The sequence below is a fragment of the Macrosteles quadrilineatus genome, unplaced genomic scaffold (assembly GCF_028750875.1).
Source record: "Macrosteles quadrilineatus isolate MER2022 unplaced genomic scaffold, UCM_ALF_1.0 Scaffold_2__2_contigs__length_208266976, whole genome shotgun sequence".
In the NCBI taxonomy this organism is placed as follows: domain Eukaryota; kingdom Metazoa; phylum Arthropoda; class Insecta; order Hemiptera; family Cicadellidae; genus Macrosteles; species Macrosteles quadrilineatus.
Genome location: NW_026542595.1, coordinates 202010705 through 202023644, shown reverse-complemented (window position 1 = coordinate 202023644; position 12940 = coordinate 202010705).

Sequence of the window (12940 nt, the reverse complement as noted above, 5' to 3'; positions counted from 1 at the left end):
AGTCAATTCTATTTCACCTTCATTTCAAAACACAAAATATGCTTCGAATAAAAAGATACATAAAGTATTTGATTTCCTTCCTTAATGCACTTAAACTGCAAAATCACTACAAGCAACAAAACACTCTTATCTTATTTCTCAAATATTTCCTTTTAACTCCGCTAAGAAAATTAAACACATTTTTAGAAATCTTTTTGTCTGAGTAAGTAGTATTGTTAACCTTTATCCAAAATAAAATCTGGACCGTTCTTTATCCTATTATAAATCAATAAATAGTATAAATCAGCAAGTTGTATTGAATAGAGCTTCCGAAAATGTGCTTGCTTTTGAACTTAATTTTATGTATTTAATATACGACTAACGTGGTACAGTCTTGATGGCTACCTTATTCAAAAGCAAGAAAGTCAATAAACCTTTTTAAACTCTCCAAAAGTTTAATTAAAGTAATAAAACTTAAACACTAGGGTGTGCACCATTCTAGGCAGGAAATGAAATGTTTTACGGTGTGCTAAAGAAGGTATTTTTTCTTTCTTTTATTGCGGTGGGGCGACACAGATATTAAAGACGATAAATCAAAAGGGGTTCTTCATTAAGGGATTTTTATTTTTTAATCCCAAAAGTTATGTTATCTAACCCAAAAACAATAATACTTAAGTACATGTACAAAAATTAAAATTTTTTAGTCTATTGAACAAAAATAAAGAACGGGTTTGAGTTATTAAAGTAAAACTACGTTTTTGGGAAATAATTGTTTGCTTTGCTATAATTAACAAGTATTTTAATTTATTTGGAAACGTTTTAACGTTACATACACCTGCAGTTCAAATTACCTTCTTGCTAAAATGAAGGATTTGGAACAATAATATTAAGTATTTATTAACATATGAAATGGGTTTGCTTTTGATTTAGGAAAATCATATAGGCCAGGTATTTTCAATATCTACTTTAACTGTAAAGGTTTACTTGGTATTATTAACCAAGTAACAAAACAGTGCCTAAAACCATACATATTGACGAGTTAAAAGTAAAAAGTACATTTACCTATTGACAGAAAAGCCTGAATGGTCTATATACATATTTTTTCAAGCTTTATCTTACTAAATAACAATGATAATTACCATGTATGGTTTGTTTTAAATACAGGGTGTTTAAAAAGGTGGGGACATAATTTACGTAGTGATTCCTTGGGTCAAAATAAGGGAAAATCAAGAAAAACGTTTATTCCAAAATCGCTTCTATTTTGTATTTTTTACATAAACATTTTTTATATTTGAATTTTTCCAACCAATTTTTATGAACTTGGTATGTTTCTTGAGGTATAAGAGCCCAAGTAAAAAAAATCACCTAATTCAACTTAAAATTTAATTTTTTTTATTACAATAAAAAAATGGGTGATTTTATGAAAACATGTCACGAACACTTTTATTTAGCATTTAAAATTCCCAGTAGAACGATACCAAGCTCAAAAAGATCGAAAAAGAAATATCTGAAGTATTAAGATTTTTAGTTGTAAAATGGGTAAACAAAGCAGAAGATACTGTAGTCAGGTTTGTACCATTTTACAACTAAGATCGAATATTTCAGCTATTTCTTATTCGATCTATTTGAACTTGGCATTGTTTGCTATATAAATGCCAAATAAAACTGTTCTTGACATGTTTTCATAATATCAGCCATTTTTTGTAATTTAAGTTAAAAAATCAAAATGGCCACCATTTTTTATTTTAGGTTGAACCAAGAAGATTTTTTGTCTAACATACATACATTTTCTTCCTTAACATACATACCAAGTTTTGTAAAGATCGGTTGAAAAAATTTAAAGATAAAAAATGTTTATGTAAAAAGTACGATATGGCGAATATCTGGTTAACGGAGCGATTTTGGAATAAATTAGATTTTTGACTATCTCTTCGTTTTGATCCAAGAAATCACTACGTTAAATATGTCCCCACCTTTTTTGAACACTCTGTATAGTACCGGTACACACACTCAGTACAATACACTCAGTACTCGGTACAATACACAATACACTCAGTACCGGTACAAAAGTACTCACTTTAGTCGAAACTCTCCCATAATATATTAAAATATACACAGTACCATCTACGTCGTTATTAACATGTTTTATATTTGAACTTGTTTATACATGCATACATTGTATAAATAATTATTTTCTTACAAAATCTATTCAAACTATTTCACACAGTAAATTTAAGCGAACTAAAAGTAGGATTAAAATATCATTTATCCTAAACGGATGCGAGATTGAATCAAAGAGTTTTGGCTTTCCGTTATTACATTCATAATAATAAGTTAAAACGTAAGAAGGTTAACCTCTCAGATGAAGCTAGGATCTCTTTAATTAGTCAATTAGTCAAATCTCGTCGTCTCTTCGTCACCAGCTGGTCCTTGCTAATGATTGGCCTTCGTGATTTAAGAACCCATTTTCCTGTTTTTAATGTTTTGCGTACTAATCTGTTCTTAAAAATGCAGTAACAGTATAATGTAATATACCTCTTCAATAGTTTACATATTTAACCACAAACTATTCGACACACACAGTGGTCTATATGGTTCCGTTGTGTAATATTGTATCTTAAAGTAAATAGTAACACATAAATAAGTTTTTCGTCATACTGCAGCAAAAAAACCGTTTGTATTAAATGCGTTGCGGGTCTAAAGTAGCATTTTTACTATATAGGGAGTAGAAATCTTTTTTAGTCTCTAAGGAGTAAAAATCAGTGTTAAACAGTTGTAAATTTTGATTGTGGTAATCGTATCGATCGAAATGATTTATCGGTTGATTTATTAGGTTAGGTTTTAGCCTATTGTTATCATTTGCTCGACATATCGATGGTATAATGTACTCTAATACAATCGTATAAGGCGAAATGATTGAATCACTTACTAAGCAGCTGCTTATTTGTATTAGCAGAAATGAAAACAAGCTGGAAGTTGTTTTGAGAGGTCTCTTGATTCGTACTAGAGTGTTAGCTTTAGTTTTTAACCACTGAGTTAAAACTCAACTTTATATGACCAAATATATACAACAATGTTTGGACCAAGAGGTAGATTAATATGTCAATAAGCTGAGCGTAAACATTGGGGATTATTAAAATGAATGTCCGTCTATTAAATCTGTCTCAAATGATTAATGGAGTTTATAATCAACACATAGTTGAAATATATGTACATATGTTACGTTAGTTTTTAAGATGTAATTTATTTCTGAAAACAAGAAAAATCCTGCTTAAACAACAACAGGTATGCCACTGAAGATCAATGTATAGTTCTCATATATTCTTGTTCTGTAAGTAGGGGATTTTAATTTTGAATTCTCATTAGTTTATAAAAGGTACTTCAATTTCAGGAACTAAAAATGTGTTCCTATGTATGGGATTTAAATTACACGGATAGATATCTTAGGGTTTACGCCACCTTTTACACCTAAAATGAGAGATATTAAATAAATTACCCGAAGTTAAATAACATAACTACCCATTATACCAGTGCTCCGCTTTTATTGTAAATACTGTACAGCTTATTACATGGTAAAATGAGACATGGGGTTTCTTGTTTCATTTCGAAAGTATATATTTCCCCCTACAATAACAAAATTATTTATCAGTATAATAGAATAAAATGTTCTAATGTATGACACTTACGACCATTACAAGTTTGGTATGATTTTTAAGAAGTAAGTTTACTTGTATTTCAATAAAAAATTGCTCAATATGATTCTTTTAAAATTGTTTTTAAGTCAAAGCAACACAATATAGGTTGAGTCAATGGCGCCAAGCGGCTTGACGTGGCCACGTGGCCAGAGCCGCCATATTGATTTACGAGCTGTCGTTAATTGACGTGCTGGTCACGTTCACCTACACCACAACATCTGTGTGATCCTTATGTACCACAATATGGTTATTTGTGGTTAATAATATAACCCTAGTTAAAATACAACCCACTTGCTGTAAAATGCGCGGAATTAGTTTAAGAGACATTCTGCGAAAAGCACTGCTTCAAAGGAATGTGACAAGTCAGGTAAAGCTCCGAAATGTATTAATCCAAAGGCACTGTTCCGAAGGAAATGCACCTCTAAGGCACTGTTTCGTTAAGAATGGACCACCAAGGCACCGCTCGAACGAATCTTAAATCATAACTAATTATCAAACGTTCGAACAAAACGTTGCTCAAAAATAGACAGAATATCCCTACACAATTGGTAAATAAAATGATACATTTAACACCCGTTTGCATTTAACACCTGAAATGTATATAAAACACAAAATTATAAAGATGAAACAAGCAAAAGATAAACTCTAATTAAAGACAAAATAGGGCTTAGGAAAAAAACTAAATATTTACAAATACCACTTATAAAAAGACAACTGCAATAAACAACAACTATTAAGGCAAAGATAATTGTCAAAACAATATCTACGTATTTGTACTACACTGACCAATTCAAATTCAAAATTTTCCAATTTTAACCTACAGTTTTAAATTCCTAATTCATTATTGTATGAGATTGAACATGTTGAAGCATTACAATAGACTTCTTCAAGACGGGAATTAGACGTATTAATATGCGTGGAAGGTGAAGCTATTGGGTTTCCAAGACCCAATGAGAAAGACAAATTTAAATATTTCCCTCAATCCTTGATTGGATTTTCATTTCTCATGGAAGTCACGTTCTCGTTGACAACGGCTAAAGATGCACCCAGTATATTTTGTTAGGGCCTACACACTTAAAAAGAAAAGTTATGCGAGTTTTAAGTATTATTAGTTTAAGTTTTATTTAAACTTAGTTTTTTGCCTTTAAAAATTCTATTATATTAAGATTTTAACATAATTGTCAATAACCTGAGTAATTTGTGTATAAGCTACATATGAACCGATTAGGTCGATCCTACTTAAAGGAATCAAATAAAATGAATTCTGCTTATAGATATGGTGATTAATATATTAAGTTTTTCAAAATATCTTAATTTATTATAATGCCTCATGTTTTATAAAAAAAATCTTCTTCTGACAGTTGAATGCAACATAATTATATTTTAAATAATTATAATACAATATAGGATGTGTCAATTTAAAACACGATGGATATATACTTGATTTACGAATAAGAAAAGATCCCAATTTTATATATGTATATGCAACTTGAAAATAATAATCAGAGTAGCAAAATGGTTTGATATTTAGTTATTTGAGTTTCACATTTATTTTCATTGGTGAGTTTAAATATATCGCTATGGCAAATCTGGAATATTCGGTATTCAATTTATGTATGGAAACATCTTGGTAGCATTGGGTTTCATATTCCATGCATTTAAATTACATTAGAGACCTCACATTCAGATGGGACCTTCTTTGAATTAACTTGCGCTCTCTAACTTGCGTTAGGTATAGATGTACTAATTAAATAAATAAATAAAATATTAATATATATAATACTCCTAGTCTAAAAGGTATAAAAGTACATAATAACAAGTTTTGATGAATTTTTAAAAATTAAATGTTAAATTTATTTTGAAATTTAAAATGTTATTTGGAATAACAAACAATTTTTTAATAAATTTCCACTTTACAATTCTATTCAAATTTCTATTGGAATCGCTCCGTTGTAGTTCACGGTTAGACAATATTTTGTGAATTTTCATATGAAAAATTACAATCTGTAGCAAACTAAAAAGACAATTTATGTAGTTTTTCTAATATATAGTTTTTTTGGATTCAAGTGACCATATGTATATTTGATGTGAAACAGCTGTGTATAACACTATGTTGTAATTCTTGTAAAATCCATTCAAATTACAAACGCGACGAGTTTCAACTCCTACAAGGATCATCAAGAAGGCGGTAAAAAGGAAGTAAAATAAAGGTGTTAACGTTAGTTTCTAGATATTATCCCTGTGTACTAACTACAAATGATCTAATGAATGTCAAACAATGTATAGTTTATATTGCTAAAATTATTTAACTGTGTCTTAATTTTTTACTTGTAAATTCCTATCAGTAACTTAAATAAAAAATAAGTGCAAATCTAGTGGAAATCATCCTTCCTACACCAAGAACTCCAACAAATACACTAAAATATCAACCCCCATAGCTGAGCAAAGTAAAAAACAATTTTACTAAGTTCCGTGTTAGTCCAAACCTGACCAAACAAAAAGCTGCACAAGGCTTTACACTTGTAGACAGGAAAAGTCGTTGGTTTTACCGACTTCAATTGTATTTGGTGTGCGTCTAGCGTGAAATTAGAAAAGCTCAATTACCCTTTTCTCGCAGCCTGTAGTCCATTGCTAACTATATTTAATATTTAAAACCTAAGATGTCACTGATTTTATTTGTGTAAGGAAAAAAGATTTAAAAATCTCGAAACCAATAGATTCTTTTCTATTCTGTTTCACATTATGAATGGCTATATTTTAACTTCCCATCAAAAGTTGTTCGTCTGCAATCATTGTTGTGCGATTTTATTATTGGCTCATACTAGCTTATCTGTCATAAAAGGTGAGATTTTTTTTATTCAGAATACGTATATGTATACATATATACAGGTCATCTCATCTAAAGTGAACCAATAGCTAACCTTTTTATTGTGAGATATAGAGTTAACTTCTTGTGGGACACTCCCCTTTATTATGTGTTTTGGGATGGTTTCGAATTTTAAAAAACCGCCATTTTCCAAAACGGTCAACAACTTTGTAATTTACTAATGGAACAACCTGTATTATATGAATGTATTAGAATGTGAATGCGATATAAAAACATTTTTATTCCTTAAATTTAAAGCGTGTTACACCTAAGTAAAAAAGGCTTGCGGTGCACATTCTGCATTCTGTATCTCCTAAACGAGTGGGTTTAGAGAGAAAATGCAAAGAATAAAAAAGTCGATTGCAACTACATTCTAAAATAATATTAAAATACGTTAAAAATATTGATCCAATTGTTTTAAAAATGGCAACGATTTTCAAAAATGGCAGCTAACTTTAATATTGGAAAACTTGGTACTTAATTTTTGTTGTATGTTGATACGATTTTAAGAGTTATTTATCCCTTGCAATTTATTTCTAAGCTTACTCGTTTATAAGGATGCAGAATGTACACCAAAAACAATTTTTTTAAAGTTTAACACACTGTACTAAACGAGTAGCTTTACAGAAAAAAGATAAAGTGTAAAAATATTTTTAAATTGCATTTACATTCCGAAACAATCATAAAATACAGGGGGTTTCATAAGATATAACTAAGTTGTCTGCCATATTGGAACATGGTGGATACATTTTTAAAATTTAAAACCATCCAAAAACGCATCTGAAAAAATAAAGGAGAGTGCTCCATAAGAAGTTAACTCTATATCTCATAATACAAAAAGTTAGCTAGTGGTTCACTTTAGGTGAGACACGCTGTATATTCAATTACCAAAACGTAACACGATTTGAATGTCGTTCAGTAAAAATCCTTAATGTAAGTTTTACCCCAACTAAAAGAAAAAAATGGACCGTTTTTGTAATCTCAAAGAGTTTTCATGTAATTTTAGGCAATCCTAAGCGGGTCTTAGCAACAGATTGGAAAACTTTGGTAAACTTTTCAACAAAAAGAAGCCATCAACTTCCGAACTCTGTGTTTAAAAGCTGTATAGCTAGTGAGTGATTGAAACAAAATCACTATGTATTTTTTACAATCTAATAACAAAGCATTGATACAATTTAAAAATAAAATTAAATTTATGAACGTTACAAAAGTAAACATTTTCTTAAATACTCTTAAACTTATGTTTATTTGTGTTTATAATACTGTTGTACTTTTTTTTTGTACCAATATTTCTTGTTGCTTCGGGTAAAGATAAAGTATTAAGGAGTCCTATTTCTAATGTTTATTTATGCCTTAGTTTTGTTTTCTATAACCTAAAATGATTCTTCATTCTTGAAAGTAGTAGGTAGCTGAGAACAAAACATGTGTTTAACTATGACTAATAAGTACAAATTGGTCATTCCTTTGTATATATTTCTTCACGATAGTCTATGCTTAACTCACACTAATAAATATTTCAGCAAAACATTACAATAAAAAATACAGAGCTATTACAAATGATGTTCCTGATTTAGATTTTAAATATGACTTGGTTAATTGGTTTCAAGACTATTTTAGTTAGCTTTATTGGAAAGAAAAACTCTCAAAGCTTCATTTTTGTTTGTGATGTCAGTTGTTAAGAGTTGTGTAATGGCTGAATTTGAAGTCAGGAAAGCTTTTTGGATTATCACATTAATCAATTTCAATGGCACTTAAGAACAAAGTGTAATGCTAATCCTCTAGCCCTAACATCCCGGAAGTCAATCAAACCAACAGATGACCTGAGGCAGCCCTAACACCCGGAAAACGTTTGTGACATTTATAAGTAAAATCTATTTTTGGGAAATGTTGTTAAGGAATAAACTCAACTGACGTTAATATTACTGTATATGTTTATTGCCAATCTCCTATTGACTTTGCCACAATCATGACAAAACTGCCTTAAGAGAAGAGCGTAAAGGGTTATTGCTGGCGTAGTGGTTAGAGCGCGGGACTTAAGTCCATGAGGTCCCGGGTTCGATCCCCGCCAAGTCACCAATAGATTTTATCTAAGTGATAATGCCGCAACCAGGTCTAGCCTGAAGTAATGTGAAAAAACAATCACAGGCTCGTGCCTAGAGTCCTAGGAAAGAAAGGGTTATTGCTAAGCCTGCAGTTTTTGGTAATACAATGAGCAATACAATCAATACATAGACCCAACCTCGACCATTTAAACACAACAATACAGCCCACGACAATACGGGCCGTGGTCATTTGGTGATTAACTCTGGGGTAGATAGATAATGGACTTACTGCCTCTATCGTATAAGACGACGAGTAATTAGATTAACTAGTGGTCGTCCAGTGGTCGAAAACTCGACCAGAAACATGTAATGTACACGTATTGACTATTGGATACTGTAGTTGTGTGAGCCAGTTACCGAATGCCTATCTTAAATTCTATTTTCTACCTTATTTTTGTTGCTGACAAAGTTGATGGGTCATAACAGTTGCTTTAGCTCATAATACGTTATTCCATAAGTTTGACTTGGTAAAAACATCGAGTATTCGACAGAAATAAGTAATTTAGATCAGCGCAATCTGTTATTGGCTCACATCAACTACGACAAATTTAAAGAAAAAACTGGTGAAAACTTTAACATGGGGATAGAATGTATACAGGCCCATCTATTTTCACCCCACACTGTAAATAAAACATGTGGTTGGGATTTCTTACATTTGCTTTGATTTTCTGTTTATATTTCGTTGTTATTTTGTCCCCAGCATGGCAACCCATAAAGCCCATGTAATTTTTTTGTTAATTTCAAATTCATTTTTTGTGCTTATCTTTGAGCCTATTTTAATTTATAAAGGGATTCTGCACACCTACAGGAAAATATCTTTCTAACAGTATGCGTGGATTTTCCCTACGATGCACACGAGCTGAGAAAAAAGGTTTTAAAGAAACATGCTTGCCTATTAATATATAGATAGATTAGAATAAGCAGTGGCTACTTAATGCGGACTTCATTCCATAACTTGTAATTGTACTTTCACTATCCACTCAACCATTTATTTCTAACTGTTTTGTTTCAAACAATAACAAATGAAAGTGAAGTAATTGAAAATAAAGCATTGTTAAAAGCAATTTCAGAATAATTTATCAGTTTTACTAAGCAATTATACTTTAAGAATTTTTAATATACCTTAGCTATTTTTCGGTAAAATCAAATATTAAATATAGTAAAAAAAGACTGCTTGCAAATAATTCTTAAAAGAAAAGTATATTAAATTCCCCTTGAAGGGGATTATTAATAAGACCAGTAGTAATTCCAAGCAAGACTTGACTTAACTATTTAAAAAAAGGTGATAAACGAAACAATTTAAATAGTAGGTCTAAAATAAATATGTGGTAAATATTTAATGATTAAATAGATTGTCAAGTGATTGCAGGTAAAAAAGTATAATTTTCAGTAATAAACTCTCTAGAATATGGACCTACAACATTTTTTATATGTATGTACCTGCCAAAATTTCACCCATTTCTATGGTGACTTATAATATCGTACTGTTTTCCTCGACTTTGCAAGGAAGACACACAAGAGCCTACATAGTAAGATATGGTTTTAAGTTGTTTTTACGAAGTCGCCGAAGTTGAAGTATCTGCTCAATAAAATATTCAATAAGACGATTGTATAACAATAAAACTTGGGATAAAAAGAAAACGCGAGTGTATGTAGACACGAGACCTAAGACCCTAAGTTTCACAATACAAACTGGATCAATAACTCATATTCTAATAGCTTACATAACTATTTTAAGTTTTAGAAATGCATTTGAAACAGAATATATTTACTGTTTAAATCCCCCAACAACGATTCACACTTTACTGTACAGGTTGTCCGAGTCCGATCTTAATTTAAGCCACTGACTAGATAATACATAGCTGTTATCATTGTTTAAACCATAAAATAATGATTTCAGCTGTGTTTACAACTAACCAACAACATTAATCATTGGTGGAAAAAGACGTTCTTTGACTTCTGTGAAATACTGTTGAAAGAAAATATTAATCTAATATTTAATATCCAATTATGTTGTCCCCAACGTATCCAAGGTAAGTTGTGTTATGCAACATCATATTGTAAATCATATAAAATGATTTAATTTAAAAAGAGTTTGAACAACTTGACCTTCTTAAGATAACCAAAGAAACATAAACAGAAACAAAGAAAACCAGTACGCCCTTAATCGAATGCCTGAATTAAATAATCACATTGAATGGTTTTGAAACATTCAAAACAGATGTTGAAACGATAATTTTGTCTGGAGCTGGTGCGTTTCATTAAATTTATGATATTCACGTATTTTTCTAGTAATCGTGATATTCACTGTTTTGCAAATGTAACGAAATATCTTAGAAGTATTTAACTATTTAGTTTCGGATCTTTTTGGTTTAGAGTAGCGATTCCAAACAACTGTTGTTTTGAATAATTAAAACAAGGTAAATTACTACTTAAAAAAAATCACGTTTAGCTTTGAATATACTTACATGTGATTATATACAAATGATATTAAAATCATTTATTGACTAGGAATAAATCATTGTTCCAAGAAATATCTGTTACATTTAAAACATTCTCTAGAATAAACAAAATAGAACGTCGTACTAGGGAACTAGAAACATGTTAAACATGTAAACAAAAACATAGAAAAACTAATGTGAATTTTAATTTGTTAAGTATATTTTAAATATTAATGGACACCACTAATGATTTGATACGGTATTTTTGCATTATAGTTTTTTCAATATAAATTTTTTGTTTCCCGTTTGGGAGTAGGACACAAGAAAACCCCGTCCTACAATGATCGACAAAGTAAACATAACTGTCTCACATCATATTTGGAGGGAAGACATCACGTGACCGGAAATACAACTACTCTCGTTGGCGGGAAACATCTTCAGCGTATATTATAATGAAAAGTAGTGTTGCTATTGATTACATCATATTTCTAATATATATTTCATATTCATAAAGAAAGGCTACACACCTTTGGATTGAGAAAAACGTAGTTTAGAAAATGTTTTACGTTGCAGAGTGCTATGTTTATGAAGCTACATAATCTGATCACCTCTGTCACGTGTTTTTACAAATTGGTATGATTATTATTAAGTAACGAGGAATTTTCAAGCTTGTCAACAAAAGCATGCAATTTTAAATAAGCTAAATCTGTAAGTCAGGCTTCAAACTCACCATGCTAAATACTTACAAAAAAACTGAACTAAAAAGACATTTAGGTACATAATTCTAGGTTTTATTCATTTTATGTTTTTGACTATGACTTAATAAAACAAAATTTTACACTGTGTAATTTAAATAGCTATGTTTTTATAAATTTAACTTTATTCAATGGTCATTGGCCAGACTATAACCATTTATAATTCACCTATCCACTGAGGTACCTTGAGTAGGCCCAATTAATTAACTATATTCAAAGTAATGTATAAGTTCCTGCTCGTCTGATATGACAAAGGTCTACGTGATCGATGTAACAATGAGCCATTTGATAAGTTTGGTATCTCCGTACTCTTTGATGAGTTGCAAGTGTTTATATCGTATCCATATAAAAGTGCGAATACAAGGGTTGTGATATTATGGTCTGTAGTCCTACACACACACACATTAAAAACACACACATACATAAAAATAACTATACATGTTGAAATGCGTTATGTAAACATTTAAGATAACCCCCCTTTGAATCCCCCCTTCAACCCCTAAAACCCTTTCAAACATTAAAACTTCCACACCTTAACTTCTTGAACCTGTTCATTTACCTAACTCAGTAAATTAGAAAGATTTGAGTTATACTGAGTTTTCCGAAAATATAAATTAAAACTTATCCAACACGACTATTTAGGGGGTTGTAAAAACTTTTATTAATGTAAAAAAATATTGATTCCCAAATTGATTAACTGTAATATACCTTTCCTCTATCCGCACTGATACTTGAAAATATCATTTACTTTCTAAAATAGTTATAATTATTATGTGTTATTGGTGAAAGGAAGTTGTTGATTAGCTACATGAACAAAAAAGCTAATGATCTAATGAAGCTAAAGCTGATGAACCCAACCTTTTAACAATGTTCAATCTAAGACAAATATATTTCCTAGTGAATGTTGTTAAGGGACGAAGACGATTGATGTATTGACAGTATTGACTCCGCTCTATCGAATTAGCCTCCGACATGACTCAGTTACAATAATGAAAATAAAGCTTTCTAGGGAATCAAACATTTTTTTTAGTCTTTTAATTGCAGTTCCACACTCTTACTTCTCAGATCACATTAATTACTTTAAATTAAAGGTTATAGTATC